The sequence below is a fragment of the Octopus bimaculoides genome, chromosome 8 (assembly GCF_046866305.1).
Source record: "Octopus bimaculoides isolate indiv1 chromosome 8, ASM4686630v1, whole genome shotgun sequence".
Lineage (NCBI taxonomy): Eukaryota > Metazoa > Mollusca > Cephalopoda > Octopoda > Octopodidae > Octopus > Octopus bimaculoides.
The window spans coordinates 99771520-99781523 of NC_142935.1; the positions used below are offsets into that span (position 1 = coordinate 99771520).

At 37.4% G+C, this 10004-nt stretch overlaps 1 pseudogene; it reads left to right on the forward strand.

Annotated features, from left to right (window-relative positions):
* LOC149134521 (uncharacterized) overlaps positions 1 to 4696 on the forward strand; it is a 69436-nt pseudogene extending 64740 nt beyond the window's left edge.
* Positions 4697 to 10004: the final 5308 nt, after the last annotated feature.

Consider the following 10004-nt stretch of genomic DNA (forward strand, 5'->3'; position numbering starts at 1 on the left):
TTAATGGAGGTAGATACAGTCACTTGATTGAAGCTACTGTTTCCGGCAAGGTCATGTGACCTAGCAGATACAACAGCCATATTTCACCCACTGTCTTGATTAGGAAGGATAGAACGGTGTATGTTGTCACTGGAATACAAAAATGAGGGGTGGTCACAACTGGAACGTCTTTAACGACAGATCTGGTCGTTCAAAATATTTCCAATAGGTTTTTCTTTTTATCTTTTTGTCAGCTGGAAAAGGGCACTGTTCAGGATCCTTTACAAGGGTCTCTGGGAATAGGGGTTGGAAGCAGAGGAAGACAGCAAGTTTTCCTTAAACCGGAGACCTGACTTGAACGCTTGTGGCAGATATGATTCCACTGAAGGCTCCCCCCCCCACCCCATAAGGCTTGAGGTGGTGGTGTTAAGTTGGGTCACGGATCAACCCTACTTACCAAGTAAGCCAACACACAACGCACAAAGAGCTGGAACAACCACCGTATGGTATTTCCTCCGATGCTCTGACTTTTCCGCTAATCCTGCTACCCCATTTATCGACTATGGAAAGAAGAAAGGCTAAGTTTACCCGAGCAAGAGTTGAACTCAAAACGTAAGAACCAGGAATAAATACTGCAAAATATTTAAGCCAATTATCTGACGAATCTGTCAGGTAAAGGTAAAAGGTACAGGTAACGTTCAGACAACTCATAGGACTGATTGGCCTTTGCCAAGGCACATAAACGACTGAGATCACAGTATTCCTCCTGGACAGGACGCCAGTCCAACGCAGGTTGTCTCATAGCCGAGTGGACTGGTGCAACGTGAAATAAAGTGTTTGGCTCAAGAACAGAACGCAATGGCCGGTGCAGGAATTGAGCCCACGATCTTGCGATCGTAGGTGCAACGTTCTATCTCCCTGCGCCACGAGCCTTGAGGTCTGTTGTTTTGCCACCTTAAAGAGACATGCACCTTAACTGAATTGCGTGGGGTTGTATCTGAGGAGAAATTAGTCTGTATTTAATTTGAATCTCAAGAAACTGGAGAGAAATTTATACAGCAACCTTACGGCGAGGAAGATGTTTCGTTGTTCAGATCTGTTTCTTGTGTAAGGTGTGACGTTTAAAAACGTAAATGCCAAAAAATATGTCTGAGGCTAATGGGAAACGGAGCGAATAAGTTCGAGATGGAATTTTATAATCTGTTTTCGTTGGTCTATTATTACAAGTGGAAAATAAATTCTAATTTATTTAATTATTTATTTCCCCAAAAACATTATTTAAAAAGAAAACGGGAAAACACATTAATCTAATTAATTGTCGTAAAGTCGCTTAATTTTTAAAAATTTCCCCTAAAAAGAAAAGAAATATTTTTATTGTTTTTTTTTTAATATTATATGAAGTCAGCAAAATAGTTCTGAGTTTCGTGTTGATACAGAAAGCCGAGAAGGGAGGCACACACACACACACACACACACACACACACACACACACACACACACACACACACACACAGACACACACACACACACACACACACACATGCAGACAGTACATAAATGCATACACACACACAAGCACACACACACAAGCACACACACACAAGCACACACACACACAAGCACACACACACACACGAATATATCTCTATGTATATCTGTATATGTGTACAGATAGGCATGTGTGTATGTTTGTATCTATCTATCTATCTATGCACACAAAATATTTGTATCTGTGTATGTGTATCTACGCACTCACGCACGTGGATGTGTGTATATATATGTATAAAATCGAAAGAGGAGAAAGAGATGAAGAGAGAGCGAGTGTATGTGTGAGATAAATAGATACATAGAGAAAGAGAGAGAGAGAGAGAGGGAGAGAGAGAGAGAGAGGGCGAGAGAGAGAGAGAGAGAGAGAGAGAGAGAGAGAGAGAGAGAGTGAGAGAGAGAGAATGCGAGCACGCGTGGAAGAGTGATAGAGAGAAATACCAATATCAAACGGCTTTGTGAGTTATCAGAAGCATGAAATTAAAATTTTCCCATTACACCTAATTAATAGAATATAACCTAACACAAAGCGTGTTCTGTACATTCTCCCTCCCTCTCTCTCTCTCTCTCTCTCTCTCTCTCTCTCTCTCATACACACACATCCTCACTATCATTCTTTTTTTGCGTCTATCTATCTATCTATCTATCTCTCTATCTATCTATCTTCCTTTCTTTCTTTCTATCTATCTAGATTGATAGATTGATAGATAGGAATGTATATACATAAGCCTTACGCAGAATTGTATGTATGAGTGTCTTATGGGTATTTATGTGTGGGTGTATAGGGTGTGTTTAATTCGTCGAAGCCAAGTCTTTTTCGCTGTGAGTGTTCTACAACTGATTAGAAATATATTAAAGCAGCGAAGAAAATGTTTATGATTACGAAGCAGATCGTCAAGGGAGAATCCATGAGGTACGAATACAATGAAGAGGTGCATATATTCGTATATATTAACGTATATATTAACGTATATATTTAGATACCGACTAAATTTATAGTCCTGGTAACTTTTACATTGTATTTAATGGTAGCTTTTGAAAACATGTTTATAGGCGTGAACACAAGAAACCCTCCCTACTTGTGTTAAGGAGTTTACGTTTGGAATTTAAGATTTGGTATAATGCAAAAGGCGGTGCTCCAGCATGGCCGCAGTCACATGACTGAAACAAGTAAAAGAATAAAAGAATATATGTATATATATATATATATATATATATATGTCTCTCTCTCTCTCTCTCTCTCTCTCTCTCTCTCTCTCTCTCTCTCTCTCTCTATATATATATATATATATATATATATATATATATATACACACACAAGCATCATACAAGCGTATATGAAATATACGAATCCATGTGTAAATCTATTCGCTTGTGCGCATGTAATCTTTGCTTGTTGGAACATACTTCTCTGCATTTATATAAAATGTATAAGGAAGTAGTCATGCGCGTGTTGTCTATTTGTTAGCATGTGTTCAGATATGTGGTTATATATAAACATCCAGTTGTATGAGTGCAGGCGTACTGTGGGTTTTTTTTTATGTATGTACTTTTTAATGTACGTTTGTGTGAGCGGGTGTCCTATTGTGTAAATGTGTGCTAGTGTGTACAAACAAACATGTGGTTGTGTGTAATGAGATAAGCCTTTCGAAATATACATTTCAGTCAGTTTCGCTTGAAATCTGATCGATGTACATTTATGTAATCTACTTTGAGATTAGGGAGTGTTGGTAGATGAGTCTCCTGGGTACAGGACAATCATCTACCAAGATGCCAGTCCATATTCTGTCACCGAAATGGTTGAATCCACCTAGCCCTCACAAAGTGACTCACTCTGTTACAATTTCATCGTTGTCAGCACATAATGGCGGGGTTATTTTTAATATCATTTTTTTAACATGCAGTACGAACTTTAACTTCACTTTTGAGAGAACTTCGGATTAAAATGGATCGCCATCAACGCTTCCACCCTACCAATGAGATTGTTCTAACTGCTCATTCTGCTGCTATATTTGATTTTATTACTTCCTGTGATAAAGAGCAAACATTCTGGTGGCTGTTAATGAGTTGTGTTTGGTTTCTAGTTTAAGTGCCTTGAAGCATAGGGTTTCAATTCAACATAAAAGATTAAATTTTGATCTACCTGCCTAAAATTTGCACATTTATTGACTTTTTCAGATGCCTCGGAAATATGTCCGGATGACCAATAGTGGGGCTGAGATTGTAGGGCGAGAGATCGCGTCAGGGAAGGATGCAGTATCCGTGCTGCTGCTAAATATTTCAATATAGCAAGAATGACACTTTAAAAGATACATAGACAAATGCAATCAACAAAATGACGAGCAAAACGAAGTGTTTGGGTACAAAAATTGCAGGATAAAAAATATGACATTTTCATCGGAGATGGAAACTGAGTTATCGACTCACATAAAGACATTGGCCGAGCAGTTCCATGGACTCACACAAAATAAATGCTGTGAGTTGATAGTGGAATGTGCATTAAGAAACAATGTTACGGTCCCTGATTCTTGGCAATAAAACGGAATAACTGGCGAGCATTTTTGGAAATCCTTTAAAGAAAGAAACCATCTATCAATTCAAACACTAGAAGCTGCATCTCTTGCTAGAGCAAGTGCGTTCAATCGCTATAACATTGGCAAGTTTTACGGCAACTTAAAGAATGTTATGGATCTGCACAAGTCTGAATGCCACGACATTTATAATGAAATGAAACCGGGTGCACAACTGTGAATCAACCTGAAAATGTTGTTTTGCTGCAGAGGGAGTGAAACAAGTAGGATGTATAACTTCCGGCGAGAGAGGACACTTTGTAACAGTTGTGTATGCAGTTCATGCAGCAGGAAGTGTTGTTCCATCACTGCTGATCTTCCCACGAAAAAACAATAGGGATTATTAAATCGAAGTGGTCCTGCAGGATGTATCGGAGGAGTCAATTCCAGTGGATGTATTAATGAAGATCTGTTTATGACTTATATAAAAACACTTTATAGCCTACACCGGGTGCAGGAAAGAAGAAAATGTTGTCCATTTGGACAGTCACGAAACTCATGTGTTTCTTGCAGCAATTCACTTGGCCAAGAAAAATGGGATGATATTATTGACAATGCCACCTCATACAAGCCATAGGCTTCAAACGTTGGATGTGAGCTGATATAAGACATTCGGCATATATTCGAGCAGTTGATAACTGAATGCGTTCCCATCCCGGAAAGTCGATTACAAAATATGATAATCCTGACTTCGTTTCACTTGCTGAGATACATGGTCTTACTGCTCAAAACATTATCTTTGGGGTTCAACAAACGGGAATTTATCCCTTTAACCAAGATGTGTTCTGTGAGACAGAGTTTGCGCCTGCAGTAGTAACAGATCGAGATATTCCAGCAGTTTCTTATGAAAACCAAGCAGATGTTCTCCAATCAAGTTTTAAAGAAACATCAGTTTCTTATTCAATGACAGAATCACCCAACATTTCCCAGGAACCATCAACGTCCACCGGAACTGCTACTCAGAATGTTGAACGGAATGGAGTTCACAACGCTTCAAAATAAAGCACAAACCATTTATACGTAGTTATATAAGTATTTCATCTTAGCGTACAATCAATTAAAATATCACTTATCCTAAGTCCCCCTATGTCCCAACTCTCACCACCCCCTGAGAGGGTTGGATCAAATCGTGCTCTCGTTGTCTCAGTTTACACCCATTTGAAAATATATCCCTGGCGTATATACGTTACAAGTCTACGAATGTTACAAGTTGGTAAAGAATTCTTTCTTATGTACGGAGAGTCCATATCATATTGAAATGTAAAAAAATTACCCAACTCTCCCAAGCTTCCCCTATATATCAATCGGTTCTACTTTCGCTTATAACACTTAGTCCTTGATGCGGTTCCTGTCAGGATTGATCACATAATCCTTATGATCAAAAGTGTTTCCACCGTGAAACATGCCATCTTTTTCGAAGGCACATTATATTTATGGTTACATTATCGAATGAGTGAAGATATTTGGTTGCTAATCCAAGTAAACAAATGCGTAGAAGCTCTCTTATTAGCATTATTCACAGAATTTATGTGTAGGAGGCATTTTGATGTAATATTTTGTGCTGCCTGTGGTGATGCGAAATTGGATGGCATTACGGTAAAATTGTATTCTAACAAGTTCTCTAGGAATTCATAGGAAGTTCACAGTTACGTGTTTCGTTTTAATGATTTGCATTGCTGCGAATTTTATTGTTGGAGTTTTATTGTTACAACTCGCAGCCAAGCGGATGAACACTGTAGAATGGCAGTTGGCATCTTTATGAAAGATACTTTGTTGATGAAATGTTTTCTTTCAAATTTAGAACCTTTTATAATTGATATGATGTTGTGTAGCTGTTTTATTGCCTAATAAAAGTGCAGTATTTCACAGAAAGGTCGTTATGTAGCGAGATATATTCAGCAGTATAATTCAGCATGTGTTTATATACCTGAATATTTTTGAGTGTTGTTAAAAAATTTTAATCATTCAAGTCTATAAACTCAGTTTTCATTGCATGCGAACTTAATAGGGCATTATGTTCAGTGCATCCTTTATTATATGCGTATTCCTAGACATAAACATGTTTTTCCGAAGCTGTATCCTTATATGGAAGTTAAGAACATTTTGAGTCTTTGTTAAAATACGCGGTTCTATCTTCAAACTGTGCATCTTGTCATCTATCTATCTTGTCATCGTTGCCACAAAATGTATTGACATAGAATTAAGGAAACCTTCCGATGTCAGAAAAGGAAACTGATGAATAGATTATGAGCAAAGAAGTTTCGGTGTGATCACGTGTCTTTCCGTCTCTCTGTAAACGATTGGCCGATGTATGCGTGTGCCGATGTATGCGCGTGCCGATGTATGCGTGTGCCGATGTATGCGTGTGCCGATGTATGCGTGTGCCGATGTATGCGTGTGCCGATGTATGCGTGTGCCGATGTATGTGTGTGATAATTGCTAGAATCGGTCCTGCTTGGTTTGAACGCGCAGTCCTTTCGCTGTCATATCTCTATTGAAATGAACTGTTTTTGTTTCAATCAATTTTTAAAATAATGAAAAATTTGTAAAACAATTGCTGGGAACGTAAATTAACATGAAGTTTAGATTGAAAGTTTTAAATTAGATCCATTTAAAGCAGGAAGTTTGAATCATAGAATCAGAGCCGGTCTCTGGTGGGTTCATAAGGTCCTTCAGCTCAATAATCCACTCCCAGGAAACATGTGGTCATGATATATTCGTTTTTGATTTAGCTAGAAATTCACCGGGGATTTGTAAAAAGAGCTAAGTCAATCTCGGCACATGGCTGCTTCTTAAGTTATCGATTTTGGAAACATATGGAGTAAAATGAGCAACAGATGGATTTGAACTTAGAAACTTGAGGTGTGAAACTAAGCACCGTAGCGATTTAGTCCGGCACTTTATCATTTTCGCTAATTCGCTACTCTTTAAAACATAGTTATAATATATTACGAGCAGCAGAAAAACGAACTGAGCCGTTGCATGGAGACAGCTGGAGCAGCCATCAAATGTAGATGAATCTATCAACAAACACGGACAGACAATCGCACACACACACAAACACACACAAAACAATCACACAAACACACTCACACATGTATGCACGCTCACACCATCAAACGTCGACATTAAGGACATAACCTTATAATAATATAATTGACACAGTTTTGGTGTTGATTTTCTTTACCATCCTTTACTTCCTCTTTTCATTGAAGAGTGGAGCCCTCTATGTAATTCCTGTGTGTCCCCTCCTCACAATACCACACACACACACACACACACACACACACACACACACACACACACAAAACTACCCTTTTCTATTATGCCATCTGTTATTTTAATTATCAAACTATGGTCAATTTTCATAACATTTTTTCTTGTGATTTTTAGTTTGTTTATCTAGGAAATGATATTTCGTATTTATTAGCTGTCCCTTACAAAATAATAGCTTTCGGTCCCCGAGGATTCTTTTCTCATTTTAATTTTGATACGAATGTATTCATCTACAAGCGAACAGGCGGACAGGCGGGCAGGCAGGCGGACAGGCGAGTACAGAAATACATACGGATACAAAACGATTAACGGTTATATATATATATACCTTATATATATACAAAATTATGAATACATTTATAGTCATGACTACGCGATTCAGAAGCTTGCTTTGCAACCACGGGATTTGGAGTTCAGTCTCACTGTGCAGCACTTTGGCCAAGCTTCTCTAAGTCAAACCCTGGACCGACCAATGTCTTGTAAATAAATGAATTTGGTAAACGGAATCCCGTTGTATACATACATACATACATACATACATACATACATACATACATACATACATACATCTCCCTGTTTCTTTCTGTATTCCTTTCTGTGGAAGAGCGTAGGCTTGAAAGTTTAAAGACTTTTTCACTTCCCGAGCGTTAAACTAATACATATGTTTGTTGTCTACACCACCTTTTTTGTGAATTCTACCCTTATATATATATATATATATATATATATATATATATATATATATATATATATATATATATATATATATATATATATATATATATATATATATATATATATATATATATATATATATATATATATATTTGCTCTACAGATTTTCATGAACTCTGGCAATATTTTTCTAGTACCATTTCTTGCTTTGTGGAACTAGTCGATGTCCACGGTTTTCCTCGTGAATATTTTGAAGAGCTCCTTCTGCTTCAAGCCTATCTCTAATTCGAGTGATGGTAAATTGCGTGGGGGGGGGGCTCTATCTGAAACTTCCTCTGAAACTGATTTTGTTGTTGAACTTCCAGTAGGATTTTAAGTTAAATTTCCTTTGTTCAGATCTTAGTCTGACTCTTTTCACTATTTCTAATGGGCTTAATCCAAAAAGAAATGAAAATTAAGTTATCAGCTGTTAAAACAGCAACAACAACAACAATAACCATAAACTGGCAGAGGTTCTATGTTGGGATGGTGACATAAAATCATCCATCTCTCTTCCTCTCGAGGAGCCACACCTTATTCACTTTGTTGTTACAACTCAGATAGCCATATTTCAATACACCTGAACGTATACTCTTGAGAGAGAGCAGAGTCTTCAATATGGAAATCTGAAACTAGGTAAATGGCGAAAAGTATTTTGCAGATACGGTTTCAAAAGCATTTTGGACTAATAGGGTGCATTTTGGAGTATTTATCAAGAAAATAAAAATTCTACATACCTTTTCCAAGTAGTTACCAGTTGTAAGTATCTATGCACTCGTCTCTGATGAGAGCATCTCAGTGAAAATGAAGGGTTTCAGCTTGCACGGGGTTCTCAAATGAATACGGTGTTATTTATTCAAACGTAAAATAAACAATAACATGCTGTGTTCAAAGCGATACTCTACTTTTGAAACAAAAAAAAAAAAAGAAATATAGCAAACGCCACCCCAAGGGGAAATGCCGAAACCGATGAGATAAACAGTTTCTGTGATGTAGAGATATCTCTATTCTTTTACACCAACCATTCTCGGGTACAAACTCCAAGAGTCTTAGTCAATTACATCGATATCAGGTACTGATAAATTGAATCTTATAGAAAAGTTGATATATTGAACCTTATCGATATATTGCACTTTATCGAAAGGTAGATTTTTACCAGAGTTATGTCCGTTTAAAAAGTTTCTCTGAATCAAGTGTTTGCCAAGACATCTTCTAAACCACAGAGTGACGTCTGAATGTTTACCCTCTGCGTTCAAGTCGTATTGAGGTCCACAAGTCATCCTTCTTTGGTCAATTGAATTTGTGCTAACGAATCATTAGGCGCCAAAGAAATTGCTAATTTCTTTCCAGAATCATTTGTATATTTGTGACCTCGTCATAAATCCCTATTCAAATGTCACTTGTGAAAAAAACTAATTTGTACTTACCGATTTTATTAAAATAGGAATCGATAGTTTTACATATTTATGTATACAAATACGTATATTTTAACAGACATTTAATCTTCTAGATTTGTTCGCCCTAAGATGAGTAGATATTAAGACTTTTCCGAAGAGAATTACCATTGCTGATGAAATTGCATCAACCAAGCATTGAAAATACATTCCAATTTTGGTTATCTTCACACGAAGACAAACAGTTACATATACATATATACAATATATATATATATATAATAGTAGGCTTCCGTCCGTCTCGAGGGGCCATGAATCGGCGCCCAAACAAATCATGTCAGCTGCTGATGGTAGTGCGGCATCTGTTGTGGCTGTAGAGGCCCACACGTCGAGTGCAATTGTTTTGTTTTTTTTGATGGCGAGTTCCTGTTTTTCTTCCGTTCCCTTCATTCCCTTTCGTAATATATATAGTCGCTGATTTTGCAGCAAGCAAAAATGCTAGTCTTAAAATCTCTCTAAGAGAACA